At 41.9% G+C, this 19903-nt stretch overlaps 2 pseudogenes; both read left to right on the top strand.

Moving 5' to 3' along the window:
• Window positions 1-10138: 10138 nt before the first annotated feature.
• On the top strand, window positions 10139-10595 carry LOC149748568 (ferritin light chain-like; annotated as a pseudogene).
• A 2514-nt stretch (window positions 10596-13109) lies between these two features.
• LOC111172988 (ferritin light chain pseudogene) lies at window positions 13110-13570 on the top strand (annotated as a pseudogene).
• The last annotated feature ends 6333 nt before the right edge of the window (window positions 13571-19903 follow it).

The following is a 19903-nucleotide window of genomic DNA, read 5'->3' as shown; positions in this document are numbered from 1 at the left end:
AAATCATATCAAGTATCTTTTCTGACCACAATGCTATGAGACTAGATATCAATTAGAGGACAATATCTGTAAAAAATATAAACACATGGAGCCCAAACTACATTACTAAATAACCAAGAGATCACTGAAGAAATCAAAGAGGAAATCAAAAAATACCCAGAAACAAATGACAATGAAAACGCGACAACACAAAACATATGGGATGCAGCAGAAGTAGTTCTAAAGGGAAGTTTATAGCAATATAATCCTACCTCAAGAAACAAAAAAAACCTCTATTAAACAACCTAAACTTACACCTAAAGCAATTAGAAAAAGGAGAGCAAAAAACCCCCAAAGTTAGCAGAAGGAAAGAAATCATAAAGATCAGATCAGCAATAAATGAAAAAGAAATGAAGGAAACGATAACAAAGATCAATAAAGCTCAAAGCTGGTTTTTGACAGGATAAACAAAATTGATAAACCATTAGCCAGACTCATCAAGAAAAAAAGGGAGAAGGCTCAAATCCATAGAATTAGAAATGAAAAAGGAGAACTGACACTGCAGAAATACAAAGGATCATGAGAGATTACTACAAGCAACTATATGCCAATAAAATGGAAAACCTAGAAGAAATGGACACAGCTTTATAAAAGTACAACCTTCCGAGATTGAACCAGGAAGAAACAGAAAATACAAACAGACCAATCACAAGCACTGAAATTGAAACTGTGATTAAAATTCTTGCAACAAACAAAAGCCCAGGACCAGATGACTTCACAGGCGAATTCTATCAAACATTAAGAGAAGAGCTAGCACCTATCCTTCTCAAACTCTTCCAAAATATAGCAGAGAGAGGAACACTCCCAAACTCATTCTATGAGGCCACTAACACCCTGATACCAAAACCAGACAAAGGTGCCATAAAAGAAAACTACAGGCCAATATCAGATGAACACAGATGCAAAAATCCTCAACAAAATACTAGCAAACAGAATCCAACAGCACATTAAAAGGATCATACACCATGATCAAGCGGGGTTTATTCCAGGAATGCAAGGATTCTTCAATATACGCAAATCAGTCAATGTGATAAACCATATTAACAAACTGAAGGAGAAAAACCATATGATCATCTCAAAAGATGCAGAGAAAGCTTTTGACAAAATTCAACACCCATTTATGATAAAAACCCTGTGGAAAGTAGACATAGAGGGAACTTTCCTCAACATAATAAAGGCCATATATGACAAACCCACAGCCAACATCATCCTCAATGGTGAAAAACTGAAATCATTTCCACTAAGATCAGAAACAAGACAACGTTGCCCACTCTCACCAATCTTATTCAATATAGTTTTGGAAGTTTTAGCCACAGCAATCAGAGAAGAAAAGGAAATAAAAGGAATCCAAATCGGAAAAGAAGAAGTAAAGCTGTCACTGTTTGCACATGACATGATACTATACATAGGGAAGCCTAAAGATGCTACCAGAAAACTACAGAGCTAATCAATGAATTTGGTAAAGTTGCAGAATACAAAATTAAGGCACAGAAATCTCTTGCATTCCTATACACTAATGATGAAAAGTCTGAAAGTGAAATCAAGAAAACACTCCCATTTACCACTGCAACAAAAAGAATAAAATATCTAGGAATAAACCTACCTAAGGAGACAAAAGACCCGTATGCAGAAAATTATAAGACACTGATGAAAGAAATTAAAGATAATACAAATAGATGGAGAGATATACCATGTTCTTGGATTGGAAGAATCAACATTGTGAAAATGACTCTACTACCCAAAGCAATCTACAGATTCAATGCAATCCCTATCAAACTACCACTGGCATTTTTCACAGAACTAGAACAAAAAATATCACAATTTGTATGGAAACACAAAAGACCCCAAATAGCCAAAGCAATCTTGAGAAAGAAAAACAGAGCTGGAGGAATCAGGCTCCCTGATTTCAGACTATACTACAGAGCTACAGTAATCAAGACAGCATGGTACTGGCACAAAAACAGAAAGATAGATCAATGTAACAGGATAGAAAGCCCAGAGATAAACCCATGCACATATGGTCACCTTATCTTTGATAAAGGAGGCAGGAATGTACAGTGGAGAAAGGACAACCACTTTAATAAGTGGTGCTGGGAAAACTGGACAGGTACATGTAACAGTATGAGATTAGATCACTCCCTAACAGCATACACAAAAATAAGCTCAAATGGATTAAAGACCTAAATGTAAGGCCAGAAACTATCAAACTCTTACAGGAAAACATAGGCAGGACACTCTATGACATAAATCACAGCAAGATCCTTTTTGACCCACCTCCTAGAGAAATAGAAATAAAAACAAAAATAAACAAATGGGACCTAATGAAACTTCAAAGCTTTTGCACAGCAAAGGAAACCATAAACGAGACCAAAAGACAACCCTCAGAATGGGAGAAAATATCTGCAAATGAAGCAACTGACAAAGGATTAATTTCCAAAATTTACAAGCAGTTCATGCAGCTCAATAACAAAAAAACAAACAACCCAATGCAAAAATGGGCAGAAGACCTAAATAGACATTTCTCCAAAGAAGATATACAGACTGCCAACAAACACATGAAAGAATGCTCAACATCATTAATCATTAGGGAAATGCAAATCAAAACTACAATGAGATATCATCTCACACCAGTCAGAATGGCCATCATCAAAAAATCTAGAAACAATAAATGCTGGAGCAGGTGTGGAGAAAAGGGAACACTCCTGCACTGCTGGTGGGAATGTGAATTGGTTCAGCCACTATGGAGAACAGTACGGAGATTCCTTAAAAAAGTAAAAATAGAACTACCATATGACCCTGCAATCCCACTACTGGGCATATACCCTGAGAAAAGCATAATTCATAAAGAGTCATGTATCACAGTGTTCATTGCAGCATTATTTATAATAGCCAGGACGTGGAAGCAACCTAAGTGTCCATTGACAGATGAATGGATAAAGAAGATGTGACACATATATACAATGGAATATTACTCAGCCATAAAAAGAAATGAAATTGAGCTATTTGTAATGAGGTTGATAGACCTAGAGTCTGTCATACAGAGTGAAGTAAGTCTGAAAGAGAAAGACAAATACCGTATGCTAACACATATATATGGAATTTAAGAAAAAAAAATGTCATGAAGAACCTAGAGGTAAGACAGGAATAAAGACACAGACCTACTGGAGAACGGACTTGAGGATATGGGGGGGGAAGGGTGAGCTGGGACAAAGCGAGAGAGAGGCATGGACATATATACACTACAAAACGTAAGGTAGATAGCTAGTGGGAAGCAGCCGCATAGCACAGGGATATCAGCTCGGTGCTTTGTGACCGCCTGGAGGGGTAGGAGAGGGAGGGAGGGAGGGAGGGAGGAAGATGCAAGAGGGAAGAGATATGGAAACATATGTATATGTATAACTGATTCACTTTGTTATAAAGCAGAAACTAACACACCATTGTAAAGCAATTATACTCCAATAAAGATGTTAAAATAAAAAGTAAGCAAAAAACAAAAAAACAAAGAAAAAAGGGAGAAGTCTCAAATCAATAGAATTAGAAATGAAAAAGGAGAAGAACTGACACTGCAGAAATACAAAGGATCATGAGAGATTACTACAAGCAACTATATGCCAATAAAATGGAAAACCTGGAAGAAATGGACACAGCTTTATAAAAGCACAACCTTCCAAGATTGAACCAGGAAGAAACAGAAAATACAAACAGACCAATCACAAGCACTGAAATTGAAACTGTGATTAAAATTTTTCCAACAAACAAAAGCCCAGGACCAGGTGGCTTCTTAGGCGAATTCTATCAAACATTTAGAGAAGAGCTAGCACCCATCCTTCTCAAACTCTTCCAAATATAGCAGAGGGATGAACACTCCCAAAATCATTCTATGAGGCCACTAACATCCCGATACCAAAACCAGACAAAGATGCCATAAAAGAAAACTACAGGCCAATATCACAGATGAACACAGATGCAAAAATCCTCAACAAAATACTAGCAAACAGAATCCAACAGCATATTAAAAGGATCATACACCATGATCAAGTGGGGTTTATCCCAGGAATGCAAAGATTCTGCATTATATGCAAATCAATCAACGTGATACCCCATATTAACAAACTGAAGGAGAAAAACCATGATGATTGCAATAGATGCAGAAAAAGCTTTTGACAAAATTCAACATCAATTTATGATAAAAACCCTCCAGAAAGTAGGCACAGAGAGAACTTAACCTCAACATAATAAAGGCCATATATGACAAACCCACAGCCAACATCGTCCTCAATGGTGAAAAACTGAAACCATTTCCACTAAGATCAGGAACAAGACAAGGTTGCCCACTGTCACCACTATTATTCAACATAGTTTTGGAAGTTTTAGCCACAGCAATCAGAGAAGAAAAGGAAATAAAAGGAATCCAAATCGGAAAAGAAGAAGAAAAACTGTCACTGTTTGCAGATGACATGATACATACATAGAGAATCCTAAAGATGCTACCAAAAAACTACTAGAGCTAATCAGTGAGTCTGGTAGAGTAGCAGGATACAAAATTACTGTACAGAAATCTCTTGCATTCCTATATACATGTAATGAGAAATTAAAGAAACACTCCCATTTACCACTGCAACAAAAAAGAATAAAATACAAGGAATAAACCTAACTAAGGAGACAAAAAAACCTGTATGCAGAAAATATAAGACACCGATGAAAGAAATTAAAGATGATACAAATAGATGGAGAGATATACCATGTTCTTGGATTGGAAGAATCAACATTGTGAAAATGAATCTACTACCCAAAGCAATCTACAGATTCAATGCAATCCCTATCAAATTACGAATGGAATTTTTCACAGAACTAGAACAAAAAAGTTCACAATTTGTATGGAAACACAAATGACCCCGAATACCCAAAGCAATCCTGAGAAAGAAAATCGGAACTGGAGGAATCAGGCCCCCAGACTTCAGACTATACTCCAAAGCTACTGTAATCAAGACAGTATGGTACTGGCACATTAAAAACAGAAAGATAGATCAATGGAACAGGATAGAAAGCCCAGAGATAAACCCACGCACATATGGTCACCTTATTTTTGATAAAGGAGGCAAGAATATACAATGGAGAAAAGACAGCCTCTTCAATAAGTGGTGTGGGAAAACTGGACAGTCACATGTAAAAGAATGAAATTAGAATACTCCCTAACACCACACACAAAAATAAACTCAAAATGGATTAAAGACCTAAATGTAAGGCCAGACACTATAATACTCTTAGAGGATAACAGAGGCAGAACACTCCATGACTTAAGTCACAGCAAGATCCTTCTTTTTTTTTTTTGCAAGATCCTTTTTGACCCAGTTCCTAGAGAAATGGAAATAAAAACAAAAATAAATAAATGGGACCTAATGAAACTTCAAAGCTTTTGCACAGCAAAGGAAACGATAAAGAACACGAAAAGATAACCCTCAGAACGGGAGAAAAATTTGCAAACAAATCAACAAAGGATTAATCTCCAAAATATTTAAACAGCTCATGCAGCTCAATATTAAAAAACAACCCAATCCAAAAATGGGCAGAAGACCTAAATAGACATTTCTCCAAAGAAAACATATAGATGGCCAATAAGCACATGAAAAGCTGCTCAACATCACTAATTATTAGAGAAATGCAAATCAAAACTACCATGAGGTATCACCTCACACCAGTTAGAATTGGCATCATCAGAAAACCTACAAACAACAAATGCTGGAGAGGGTATGGAGAAAAGGGAACCCTCTTGCACTGTTGGAGGGAATGTAAATTGATACAGCCACTATAGAGAACGGTATGGAGGTTCCTTAAAAAACTACAAATAGAACTACCATACAACACAGCAATCCCACTACTGGGCATATACCCTGAGAAAACCATAATTCAAACAGAGTCATGTACCACAATGTTCATTGCAGCATTATTTATAATAGCCAGGGCATGGATGCAAGCTAAGTGTCCATCAACAGATGAATGGATAAAGAAGATGTGGCACATATATACCATGGAATATTACTCAGCCATAAAAAGAAATGAAATTGAGTTATTTGTAGTGAGGTGGATGGACCTAGAGTCTGTCATACGGAGTGAAGTAAGTCAGAAAAACAAATACCTTATGCTAAGACATATACATGGTATCTTAAAAAAAAAAAAAAGGTTCTGAAGAACCTAGGGGCAGGACAGGATAAAGACACAGACATAGACAATGGACTTGAGGACACGGGGAGGGGGAAGAGTAAGCTGGGACGAAGTGAGAGAGTGGCATGGACATATATACACTACCAAATGTAAGATAGACAGCTAGTGGGAAGCAGCCGCATAGCACAGGGAGATCAGCTCCGCGCTATGTGACCACCTAGAGGGGTGGGATAGGGAGTGTGGGAGGGAGGGAGACCCAAAAGGGAAAGGATATGGGGATATATGTATATGTATAGCTGATTCACTTTGTTATACAGCAGAAACTAACACACCATCGTAAAGCAATTATACTCCAATAAAGATGTTAAAAAAAACTTACTAAAGGAAAGGGCACATTGACCAGAAGTAAATAATATCCATATTAAAGGTTAAATGCCCCTCTTCCTGGGATGTCAATGCTGGTACTCCTTTGAATGTAAGACTGCCTTCCCAGGTGTCAAGACCATACTGACTCACTGTGTACATGCTGATCTGTTTTGTTTTTTGGTTTTGTTTTGGCCGCAGTGGGCAGCTTGCAGGATATTAGTTCCCTGACCAGGGACTGAACCTGGGCCCCTGCCTGCGAGAGCGCGAAGTCCTAACCACTGGACCGCCAGGGAATTCCCTGTTCTTTTTTTGGGAATCTTAAAGAAATGTAATCCGGACTTATTCAGTGTTCTTTGTTCTGACAAGATATAAACCTCTGCTGAAAACCCTCCTTCTCTGGAGTAGTTTCTCAGAGTAATCTGGCAAGTGGGATTCCGGGCTAGACCTCAGTTAGGCTCAAATAAAACGTTTCTATTCTTATTACTGATTGTTTACGGATTATTTTCACTGACACCTCCGACCACTATACAACCTTTTTCCAGTCGCAGTCTTCAGAACCAACCACTGAGCTATCCTCGGCCACAAGGACCAGCCAACACCATTTTTTGAGCTTAGCGCCTTATTACCAATCAACCATGAGCTCCCAGATTCGTCACAATTATTCCACTGAGGCGGAGGTCACCCCCCACGGCCCAGGAAACCTGCATCTGCAGGCCTTCACCACCTACCTCTCTCTGGGCTCCTATTTCCACCGAGACGACGTGGCTCTGGAGAGCGTGGGCCACTTTTTCCACGAATTGGCTGAGGAGTAGCCCGAGAGTGCCCAGCCTTGAAAATGCAAAGCCAGCGGGGCGGCCCCCTTCCTGGACGTGCAGAAGCCACCCCAAGATCAGTGGGGTAAAACCCAGGACTCTGTGGAAGCTGCCCTCCAGACGCCCCGCTCTGTGACTTCCCGGAGAGCCGCGACCTGGCTGAGCAGGTGAAACTCACAGAGAAGATGAGGACCACGTGACTCACCTCTGCAAGCTGGTTGGTCCCCAGGCTGGGCTGGGTGAGTTCTCTTCCAAACACTCACCCTCAAGCATGGCTAGGGCCTTCTGGAGCCCAGCTGTTACCAACCTGGGTTCTTGGATTCTTTAATCAATAGACATTGATAAGAGGCCAGAGGGGGAATTTAGGCAAGGCTTTATTGGGACTCGTGCTGCAGCATGAGGGAGCAAAAGCAAGTAACAGGTGCCCTCGCTCGTTCCTGGGAATGGCGAGGGTGCGTTGCACTGGTCCCTTAAATGGGGTGAGGGTAGGGGTAGATCGGTGGGTGGGGCTGGAGGGGCAGCTTAGGTGGTCTGCCCATCCCTTTGGTGGTGCTGTGAGCAGGGATCATGCCTAGTATCCTGCTTTTGCTCCCCACACCTCTGAAGTGTCAGTTGGGTTTTGGCCTTTTCGTATCTCTTTGTTCATAATTTGCCCCAACTGTGCAAGCAGGCAGTTTTTTTAGTCCCTTATAGTTTCTTTGTATTCTGTTGCTGGAGGAGACATTTGTCCAGGTGCAAGCACTCCAGTAAAGCGTCCCAGGTCCCAGCCTGTCCCACAGCAGCGTCTGAGGAGCCCCTCTCGCGTCAGAGCTTCTGCCTGAAGCCCCGTCGCTGCAGCCACTAGGCAGCTTTGTAACCACCCTGGGGCCCTCTCCCAAGCCTTGGGCCAAATGGGAACAGTAAAGCTTTTTGCAGCCAAAAAAAAAAGGCTGAAAATATTTTAGATATACGTTCAATAAAACTGTATTATTAAAATGAATTTTGGTTGCACTGTGCAGCTTGTAGGATCTTAGTTCCCCAACCAGGGACAGAACCCCAGCCCTCTGCAGGGAAAGCACCGAGTCCTAACCACTAGACCTCCAGGGAATTCCCAACAAGTTTCTTTTACAACTGAACAACTAAGAGTTCGATTTCTGTAATAATCAAAACACCTTAAAATGTCTCTTCACATGCTCACCAGACCCCACAGGACTCCCCAGACCTGGGCCGCAGCACAGCCTGCTGTGGAATGCTCAGCAGCTTTGTTTTCCCAGCTAGACTCATTACCAGCGCCAGGTGGTGATAACTAGCCACTGATTCCTACCAGTAAAAAAGTCTGCCTCAGGTCACCATGGACTCTTTCCCCCACTCTCTGCTTCATCTCTGGCCTGATACGCTTTTGGAAAATAATTATTCATGGCAGGAAGTTGTCATACAACAGAGAGCGACTGTGTGTCCTGGGATTATAGAGGCCCTCAGATCAAATACTTTTTATTGTGAAAAGAATACATTGAAAAACATGGTTTTCACCGGCATAGAATAGTGAAATCCATTTACGTTTTTTTTTTCCTTTCCTGTTTATTTCATCATTAAAGACCCAATAAAGGAAAGTATTTACCACCTGGAGAGAATGTTAGCACTGATGTTTAGCATTCAGCACAATCACGTAGATTCCATAAACAGAAATAGCTCCAGCGTCCAACTGGAATAACAGATTTTTTTTTTTTGTATTGCAGCACGCCGGCCTCTCACTGTTGTGGCCTCTCCCGTTGCGGAGCACAGGCTCCGGACGCGCAGGCTCAGCGGCCATGGCTCACGGGCCCAGCCGCTCCGCAGCATGTGGGATCTTCCCGGACCGGGGCACAAACCCGTGTCCCCTGCATCGGCAGGCGGACTCTCAAGCACTGCACCACCAGAGAAGCTCCAGAGTAGACATTTTAAAACGATCTTTTTTTCACATATAAATTGTTACTCATGAGGTAGAAATATTCAATATGAAGTAGTATGTGAAAGCAGTAAGTACTTAGTTAACCATTCTCTAGGAGAATTTTTCAGTTACCTAAATTTTGTTCCTGCCTCATTTTTTTTTTTTTTTTTACATTTAAAAAAGGAAGAGGGGCTTCCCTGGTGGCGCAGTGGTTGAGAGTCCGCCTGCCGATGCAGGGGACGCGGGTTCGTGCCCCGGTCCGGGAAGATCCCACATGCCGCAGAGCGGCTGGGCCCGTGAGCCATGACCACTGAGCCTGCGCGTCCGGAGGCTGTGCTCTGCAACGGGAGAGGCCACAGCAGTGAGAGGCCTGCGTACCGCAAGGAAAAAAAAAAAAGAGGAAGATAAGGGGAAATAAATCAGAAGATATATTTAAAGCAACTTCCTGCTACCTTCCAAAGATTTGGTCAGCCAAACTCCTAGACCTGCAAGCACTGTCCAACATAGTAGCCACTAGCCACATGAGGCTGTCAAGTACTTGAGATATGACTAGTTCAAATTGAGACTTGCTAAAGTTTAAAATACATACTAGATTTTTGGAAACTGAACGTGGATAAAAAAGACAGTATCTCAGTAATAATTTTTTATATTGATTAAAGTCTGAGGCAGTGAGCTTGGCAGTCCGCGGATCTGTCTCTTGCTTCAACAGTATTTGGACAGAACAGGCCCAGGGACGCCCTTTGCTCCAGCCTCCGACCAAGCTCCAACCTTTTTCCAGTCGCAGCCTTCAGAACCAACCACTGAGCTATCCTCGGCCACAAGGACCAGCCAACACCATTTTTTGAGCTTAGTGCCTTATTCCCAATCAACCATGAGCTCCCAGATTCGTCACAATTATTCCACCGAGGTGGAGGTCACCGTCCACGGCCCGGGCAACCTGCATCTGCAGGCCTTCAACACCTACCTCTCTCTGGGCTCCTATTTCCACCGAGACGACGTGGCTCTGGAGAGCATAGGCCACTTTTTCCACGAATTGGCCGAGGAGAAGCGCGAGGGTGCCCAGCCGTCTCTTGAAAATGCAAAGCCAGCGGGCCGGCCCCCTTTCTGGACGTGCAGAAGCCGCCCCAAGATGAGTGGGGTAAAACCCAGGACTCTGTGGAAGCTGCCCTCCAGACACCCCGCTCTGTGACTTCCCAGAGAGCCGCGACCTGGCTGAGCAGCTGAAACTCATCGAGAAGATGAGGACCACGTGACTCACCTCTGCAAGCTGGTTGGTCCCCAGGCTGGGCTGGGTGAGTTCTCTTCCAAACACTCACCCTCAAGCATTGCTAGGGCCTTCTGGAGCCCAGCTGTTACCAACCTGGGTTCTTGGATTCTTTAATCAATAGACATTGATAAGAGGCCAGAGGGGGAATTTAGGCAAGGCTTTATTGGGACTCGTGCTGCAGCATGAGGGAGCAAAAGCAAGTAACAGGTGCCCTCGCTCGTTCCTGGGAATGGCGAGGGTGCGTTGCACTGGTCCCTTAAATGGGGTGAGGGTAGGGGTAGATCGGTGGGTGGGGCTGGAGGGGCAGCTTAGGTGGTCTGCCCATCCCTTTGGTGGTGCTGTGAGCAGGGATCATGCCTAGTATCCTGCTTTTGCTCCCCACACCTCTGAAGTGTCAGTTGGGTTTTGGCCTTTTCGTATTTCTTTGTTCATAATTTGCCCCAACTGTGCATGCAGGCAGTTATTTTTAGTCCCTTATAGTTTCTTTGTATTCTGTTGCTGGAGGAGACATTTGTCCAGGTGCAAGCACTCCAGTAAAGGGTCCCAGGTCCCAGCCTGTCCCACAGCAGCGTCTGAGGAGCCCCTCTCGCGTCAGAGCTTCTGCCTGAAGCCCCGCCTCTGCAGCCACTAAGCAGCTTTGTAACCACCCTGGGGCCCTCTCCCAAGCCTTGGGCCAAATGGGAACAGTAAAGCCTTTTGCAGCCAAAAAAAAAAGGCTGAAAATATTTTAGATATACGTTCAATAAAACTGTATTATTAAAATGAATTTTGGTTGCACTGTGCAGCTTGTAGGATCTTAGTTCCCCAACCAGGGATAGAACCCCAGCCCTCTGCAGGGAAAGCACCGAGTCCTAACCACTAGACCTCCAGGGAATTCCCAACAAGTTTCTTTTACAACTGAACAACTAAGAGTTCGATTTCTGTAATAATCAAAACACCTTAAAATGTCTCTTCACATGCTCACCAGACCCCACAGGACTCCCCAGACCTGGGCCGCAGCACAGCCTGCTGTGGAATGCTCAGCAGCTTTGTTTTCCCAGCTAGACTCATTACCAGCGCCAGGTGGTGATAACTAGCCACTGATTCCTACCAGTAAAAAAGTCTGCCTCAGGTCACCATGGACTCTTTCCCCCACTCTCTGCTTCATCTCTGGCCTGATACGCTTTTGGAAAATAATTATTCATGGCAGGAAGTTGTCACACAACAGAGAGCGACTGTGTGTCCTGGGATTATAGAGGCCCTCAGATCAAATACTTTTTATTGTGAAAAGAATACATTGAAAAACATGGTTTTCACCGGCATAGAATAGTGAAATCCATTTATGTTTTTTTTTCTTTCCTGTTTATTTCATCATTAAAGGCCCAATAAAGGAAAGTATTTACCACCTGGAGAGAATGTTAGCACTGATGTTTAGCATTCAGCACAATCACGTAGATTCCATAAACAGAAATAGCTCCAGCGTCCAACTGGAATAACAGAGTAGACTTTTTTTTTTTTTTTTTTTTTGTATTGCAGCACGCCGGCCTCTCACTGTTGTGGCCTCTCCCATTGCGGAGCACAGGCTCCGGACGCGCAGGCTCAGTGGCCATGGCTCACGGGCCTAGCCGCTCTGCAGCATGTGGGATCTTCCCGGACCGGGGCACGAACCCGCGTCTCCTGCATCAGCAGGCGGACTCTCAACCACTGCGCCACCAGGGAAGCCCCAGAGTAGATATTTTAAAACCACCTTTTTTTCACACATAAATTGTTACTCATGAGGTAGAAACACTCAATATGAAGTAATATGTGAAAGCAGTAAGTACTTAGTTAACCATTCTCTAGGAGGATTTTTCAGTTACCTAAATTTTGTTCCTGCTTCATTTTTTTTTTTTTTTTAATTTAAAAAAGGAAGAGGGGCTTCCCTGGTGGCACAGTGGTTGAGAGTCCGCCTGCCGATGCAGGGGACGCGGGTTCGTGCCCCGGTCCGGGAAGATCCCACATGCCGCAGAGCGGCTGGGCCCGTGAGCCATGACCACTGAGCCTGCGCTCTGCAACAGGAGAGGCCACAGCAGTGAGAGGCCTGCATACCGCAAGGAAAAAAAAAAGAGGAAGATAAGGGGAAATAAATCAGAAGATATATTTAAAGCAACTTTCTGCTACCTTCCAAAGATTTGGTCAGCCAAACTCCTAGACCTGCAAGCACTGTCCAACATAGTAGCCACTAGCCACATGAGGCTGTCACTACTTGAGATATGACTAGTTCAAATTGAGACTTGCTAAAGTTTAAAATACATACTAGATTTTTGGAAACTGAACGTGGATAAAAAAGACAGTATCTCAGTAATAATTTTTTATATTGATTAAAGTCTGAGGCAGTGAGCTTGGCAGTCCGCGGATCTGTCTCTTGCTTCAACAGTATTTGGACAGAACAGGCCCAGGGACGCCCTTTGCTCCAGTCTCCGACCAAGCTCCAACCTTTTTCCAGTCGCAGCCTTCAGAACCAACCACTGAGCTATCCTCGGCCACAAGGACCAGCCAACACCATTTTTTGAGTTTAGCGCCTTATTCCCAATCAACCATGAGCTCCCAGATTCGTCACAATTATTCCACCGAGGTGGAGGTCACCGTCCACGGCCCGGGCAACCTGCATCTGCAGGCCTTCAACACCTACCTCTCTCTGGGCTCCTATTTCCACCGAGACGACGTAGCTCTGGAGAGCGTGGGCCACTTTTTCCACGAATTGGCCGAGGAGAAGCGCGAGGGTGCCCAGCCGTCTCTTGAAAATGCAAAGCCAACGGGGCGGCCCCCCTCCTGGACGTGCAGAAGCCGCCCCAAGATGAGTGGGGTAAAACCCAGAACTCTGTAGAAGCTGCCCGCCAGACGCCCCGCTCTGTGACTTCCCGGAGAGCCGCGACCTGGCTGAGCAGCTGAAAGTCACCGAGAAGATGAGGACCACGTGACTCACCTCTGCAAGCTGGTTGGTCCCCAGGCTGGGCTGGGCGAGTTCTCTTCCAAACACTCACCCTCAGGCATGGCTAGGGCCTCCTGGAGCCCAGCTGTTACCAACCAGGGTTCTTGGATTCTTTAATCAATAGAAATTTTGCTCTGGATAGAAAATTAAATTAATAAATCAGTTAATGTTTTCAGCCAAAATTCAACTGTTTCAGACTTCAAAAGCAAGAAAAAAGAATGAAAAAGAGTTTTCCATAGGAAAACAGATTTTACTTGTTTTTTCATGTCTTTTTAAACTCAGAGATCTACTGTGAAGCTATTTTTGAACCTGGAATATAAAATTGCATGTTGTTTAGTTATCTAAAATGCAGATATTTTCCTCTTCAAATCTTAAATTTAGTACTGAATTGTATTGAGAGCTAGTTATGAGAGGATAGTATGTCTTTTGCCAGAAAAGTGGACATTTACTGCAAGTTCAACATGGAAAATCTCTGGAAAAACAGCTTTTATTTCTCAATGAAAACAATGTTTGTATTTGTCTTTACTATGTTTCAATAAAAATAATACCATTTATTTGCTTTTATATCACTTATAAAACACATTTGCGTGAATCATCTCATTTGAACTTGACAACACTCCGAGATGAAGAGGCAAGTTATGAGAGGACAACTTATTACCGAACCGAACGCGTCCCCTCACCTGCGCATAGTAAAGCCAATCTACTGACACCGGGTTGTGGTGAAGGAAAATGCAGCGTTTATTGCAGGGCACCAAGCAAGGAGTTCAGGACAGCTCGTGTCCAAAAAGCCAAACTCCCCTATGGATTTCAGGAAAGCATTTGCCAGCTACAAATTGGCACTTGCCATCTACCTCTACAAGGATTAAATCGTGAGCCGCTGCAGCTACTGACTTTCAACACTCCTTGAAAGGAATTCAGGACAGAGATCAGGAATGAGGCACTCTGTGCTCTGGGAAAAACTGGCAGAACAGGTCTTCAGATCATTAGATATTTTCAGGAGAAGATTTTATGAGCCCAATTCTTGCATCTCCTCATATCTAGGAAAATGCTAAAATCCTTCATGATGACGTCTGCTCCTCATGACTAGCAGCAACCTTCTGCAAAAAATGTGCTTAATTTCATGTACTCCCCCTTCACCAAAATCACATATATACTGACCTTCCCCCTGCCTCTTTGGAGCAGTTTCTCAGAGCTATCTGAAATGCTGTCCTGGGCTATAATCCTCAATCTGCCCCCAATAAATCTAAACTCACAACTCTCATGTTGTGCATTTTGTTTTCAGTCGACACATTTTAAAGGCAAGGTGAGGGAGCGGAGTCACAGGGTGTGTAACCAACTCGTCCACAATACTCTGATTGGTTGATGGTGAGGTAACAGGCTGTGTCACAGGGGTTTTTATCAATCCTCAGGTGCCAGCAGTTCTGGGGGCTACATGCTCACGATTATCAAGTAGTTAATTTCTTCCAATGGTGGTGGTTTTAGGATCTCTAAAACAACTCAGGAAACGTGCATCACATATTTTTATCTAGGCACTTTAGAGAGGAGCTAAAGCAGAGAATATGGGGGAAGGGTCTGTCCCGGGAAGGTCCCATAGGGTCCTGCTCGGTTACAAATTCACAGATGGGGAAACTGAGATCTAGAGGTTAAATTTCTCAATGTGGAAAAGAAAAGATTACCATGGGATTGTACTCAGTTGACTTTATAAGGGGAAAAAAGAGAGAGAGGTTGAGAGTGAGGGAAGAGAAAATATTTCCTGGAAATATTATGTATTGAATTGTATACAAACATGAAGACTAACCTCCTGAAAAATTATTTAAAATTTCAATATGTGGGACTTCCCTGGTGGCGCAGTGGTTAAGAATCTGCCCGCCAATGCAGGGGACACGGGTTCAATCCCTGGTTTGGGAAGATCCCACATGCTGCAGAGCAACTAAGCCCACGGGCCACAACTACTGAAGACCGCATGCCTAGATCCCGAGCTCCACAACAAGAGAAGCCACCGCAATGAGAAGCCCGTGCACCGCAAGGAAGAGTAGACCCCGCTCGCCACAACTAGAGAGAGCCCGCAGACAGCAACAAACACCCAACGCAGCCAAAAATAAATTAAAAAAAAAAAATTTCAATACGTGAACATTAAGTGACATGTGGGAAGCCTCATCTCATTGAAAATGAAAACTGCCACTATTGAGGGCCCTAATAAGTAGGATGATGTGTGACACAAAGTGAAGCAAAGGCTTAATGAATCTCATTCTCTGATTTGAAGGTGGCATGTCTAAGTCTTTTATAAAAAACAAAGTCACCCCAGAGTCTCTAGGAGTCAGGGAGTCAGTGAGCTGATTTATTATAAAAGAAAATACATACACACACTTCTAATGTATCTATATCTCTCTCTAGATATAGATATTATATACTATTTATATGAAATATCTATTTAATATATATAAATGTGATATTCATTACATTTACTTGCTTTAAAAATCTAGAATCTGTTTCTTTTTAGAACATTGATGCCATGCATAGGAAAATCAAATATTATGGTTATAAAATAATTTTTAATGTTAGAATACTCCTTTTATCAGTGGAAGAATATCCACTGAGAAAAAAGACTTAATTTCCTTTTATAAATAGTCGTGGGTTAGAACTACACAATAGTTCTAACTCTGCTACTGCTGTGTATTTAAAGCCAAGATGATGACTATATTGAAAAAGAAGGAAGAGAAAATCAATAGATTATTGCTTCAATGGAGCTCACAACAGTGCTGATTAGAGAACACAAATGGATTGCATAATAGTAAAATAACTATAAACTGGGTATGGATTTAAGCCTATGTTAAGACCATTCTTAACTGCATTGTATCTTTAGAAAACATGCACTGAAATTACAACAGCAAATTAAATCTATTCGACCGCAAAATTTAATACATAAGAAAATAGCATTTATTAATGATCTGGAAGAGGGAATAAATAGCATGTTAATGAAATTTGCAGTTGATAGTAAATTGGAAGGTGTTACAAACCACGAGGACAGGGGCTTAATACAAATGGACATTAAAAAGTTAGAGAAAAGCCAATGGTGGCCAAAAAAAAACCCAAAAAACAAGTAAAACTTATAAAAATATTTGCTAGAAAAATTTCAACTTGAAAAAGAATAATATAAAAGAATTGTAGATGGAAAAGAGACTTTGAAATTTGATCAGGATTTTCTGTTTATAATAAACTGGTTAATCCACTCTTGAGAGGTCCTGAGCCAGCTGCTGGGAAGTAGTCATTCCTTCACTCTTTCCTCTATCCCCTTTCTAGGTAGACCAGAAAAGCTATATCACCTGGTTGTACACGTTTTGGAGGCAAGAAAAATGAAGAAAACAGAGACCAGGCATATCAGTTTTTTAAAAATTGCATTTTGAAGAGAAAAAAATGGCTAATGAAGACACGTGGTTATGTATTGGCATCATCTAATGGTGTTTATGGTAAAGAGGGGCCATGAAAAATCTACAGGTCCCTGAAAATTTTATATAGAAGGTGGTTGCTGTCACTTGATTGCTTATGAGCAGTTATTAAATGAAACTAATACTTACCTTATGAAATATAATTCTAGCTTTTCCAGATACCAGCAAATAGAAGAGTTCTCCTTCCTAATCACATATGCCTAAATACAAGAAATTGGTGATATTCTGAATGTCATGTGGGATGATACTATTGGTCTTCCTAGAATGTCTGGAAGTTTGGGTCTGAGAATTTGGTTTATCCAAAAAACAGCATCATGTGTCTCCTGGAAGCTCTGGAGACCCTAAGAAACCAAGTAATGTATCTATAATGTTTTACCAGCTCATCTGGGTCTAAGGTACAGTTATCTGGGGATGAAAGCTTATCTGTATTGGATCTAAGACAGAAATCTCAGTTTCAGAAACTGGACTATTATCATAACATTTTATGTTTCCCTTAGATTTCAGTAGTGTTCTCTTTGAATAGAATCTGCCACTGCCACACCTGTGATGGAGGAAGAGCACAGTATTCTTGGTGGCCAGATGTGATGATAAGAATGAGAACTGAGGTAGGAAAATTCCAAGGAGGTGAAAGGTGCTGGGGGAGAGAGGCAGCATGTAGCCCACAAAGATGGGAGGTAATGTTGGGGAGGAAAATTTGGGTGAGCTAATGGAAGGTTTTAAATATGCCCTAAGGATCTGGAACTTTAGTAGGCAGTGAGGTGTCAATAAAGGTTTGTGAGTATAAGTTTTTAAGTTTTGATATGATTCTTCTATGTAATATGTTAGCTATTCCTTCCAGATACATGTTATTCTCTAATTAGATAGGCATGCCACTTAGGTCTTCGTCCAAGTTGTAGAAATGTTGAACAAGGGCAGGCTAGAGAGAGCCCAACAACATCCCTTCTTAAGATAACACTGCACCCTTAGTGACATCAACACATTGGGGGTATAGCTTCTAGACTGTTTTCAGCCTAACAGCAATTTATGTTATACTGTCATCAGTTAAAATCCCCTTCTGGGGCTTCCCTGGTGGCGCAGTGGTTGAGAGTCCGCCTGCCGATGCAGGGAACAGGGTTCGTGCCCCGGTCCGGGAAGATCCCACATGCCGCGGAGCGGCTGGGCCCGTGAGCCATGGCCGCTGAGCCTGCGCATCCGGAGCCTGTGCTCCGCAACGAGAGAGGCCACAACAGTGAGAGGCCCGCGTACCAAAAAAAAAAAACAAAAAAACTCTTCTCATAAGAATACTAAGATGTTATTTTGACTGTCCTCTCTTATGAGTGTACAGTGGAATCTTCCACAGGGTAAATGTAATATGATACTGGAATAGATTAAATGCAGAAGCAGATATGAGAATCAGCTGTCTTCTATTAGGCCTGATATATTTGCAAAAATATAAAACAATAACACTGCTCACTAACTTTTTTTACTTTGGACAACAGTTATTTTTCATTAAAATATGTTATTTACATTAATATATGTGCCTTTGTTATTTTTAAATGAATTAAAAGATTTCAGTTTTAATTTCCTGTGTGATGAATACTGACAGGTATAACTCACATAAACAAAAGCTATTTGATGTTCTCAAGGACTTATTTATTTATTTTTAAATTTTATTTATTTTGAGATATTGTTGACATGCAACGTTACGTTAGTTTCAGGTATAGTGATTTGGCATATGCATACATTATGAAAGGATCACCATAATAAGTCTAGCAACTGTCCCCATACAAAATTATTACAATATTATTGACCATATACCTTATGCTGTATATTAATAAGCCACCCCCATGGCTTATTTACTTTATCTCAAGGATTTTTTAGAGTATAAAGGAACCCTGAGACCAGAAAGTTGGAGAACTGCTTAGTGGAAATGAGCGAGCCCTAAAGTTTATGTCTTGCTCCCTGAGGGAAGACAAGTTGCCTAAGATTTCCAAGACTTCTTCCAGCTCTACAGTGTGGGATGATGATTTAAACTGCCTTGTCGGGTTACTTTGAAGATTGGGTAGAGTGAGCTTGTAAAACTCTTAGCTCGGTGCATGGCACGTGAGTTCTCAGAAAATATTAGCCAACACTGTTATTAGTACTGCTATCACTACTACTATTACTACCACTATGAGGATTATTATTCCCTCCTGGCAATGTCTTTACTTAACTACTAGGGGATTTAGTCTTTGAACTTGTTAAATGCTCTTGGGCCTTTGTACTTGCTGTTCCCTTTGCCTGGAATAGCTTTCCTACCTTTCTGTCCAGCAAATTCTCATTATTCTTCTCATATGGACTTAGAGCTTCTTTGTCTTGGAAGCTTCTTTGTCTTTTATGGCTTTCCAAAAAGGTGTCCTGCTGTAGGTCCCCGTATATGCCCACTTAGCACACTTTTTGTATCTTTAATGGCTTTTCTATTGCATTCTGAAAACTCTGTGACAGTGGGGAACACGTCTGGGTCACTGCTATAATTGCAAAGCTCAGCACAGTGCCTGCCGTTCAGTAAATGCTTGTTGAATAAACTTTGCAAAAGTCCCCAATTTCTCTTCTCACCCTATTGCTCCTTTCATATCCTGGGACACCTAAGCAAATTTGGTACCCGAAATACTCTTGTGAATTCTTCAGTCCTCAAATTAGATGTGAAATCTAAGCTTGAAAAGTGACCTGGGCTCCATTTGTCAGTTTAAGGTAATGGCTACTTATCTTAAAAGATGTTTGATTGTATGCATTCGTTTCCCAGGGATCCAGAGTTGTGCAGAAGGTAAAGTATCAACTTTTGTATAAAAGCTGATTAATTCTTAGTTATGATCCAGACACAGATCACTCACAATCTAAGATAGAGAACTGAGATGGCTAGAAAAAATGCTTCTGGGTACCAGCATCACAGCTCTTATTGCTATAAAGAGAGGGAAGAATACTTTGCTTCCTTTTAAG

Source organism: Delphinapterus leucas, chromosome 8, assembly GCF_059928025.1.
Source record: "Delphinapterus leucas isolate spDelLeu-1000000601 "Yukka" chromosome 8, BTC_Dleu_Yukka2, whole genome shotgun sequence".
Classification (NCBI taxonomy): Eukaryota; Metazoa; Chordata; class Mammalia; order Artiodactyla; family Monodontidae; genus Delphinapterus; species Delphinapterus leucas.
The sequence above is the reverse complement of the archived record's forward strand: the minus strand, read 5'-3'. Positions and strand labels throughout refer to the sequence as shown.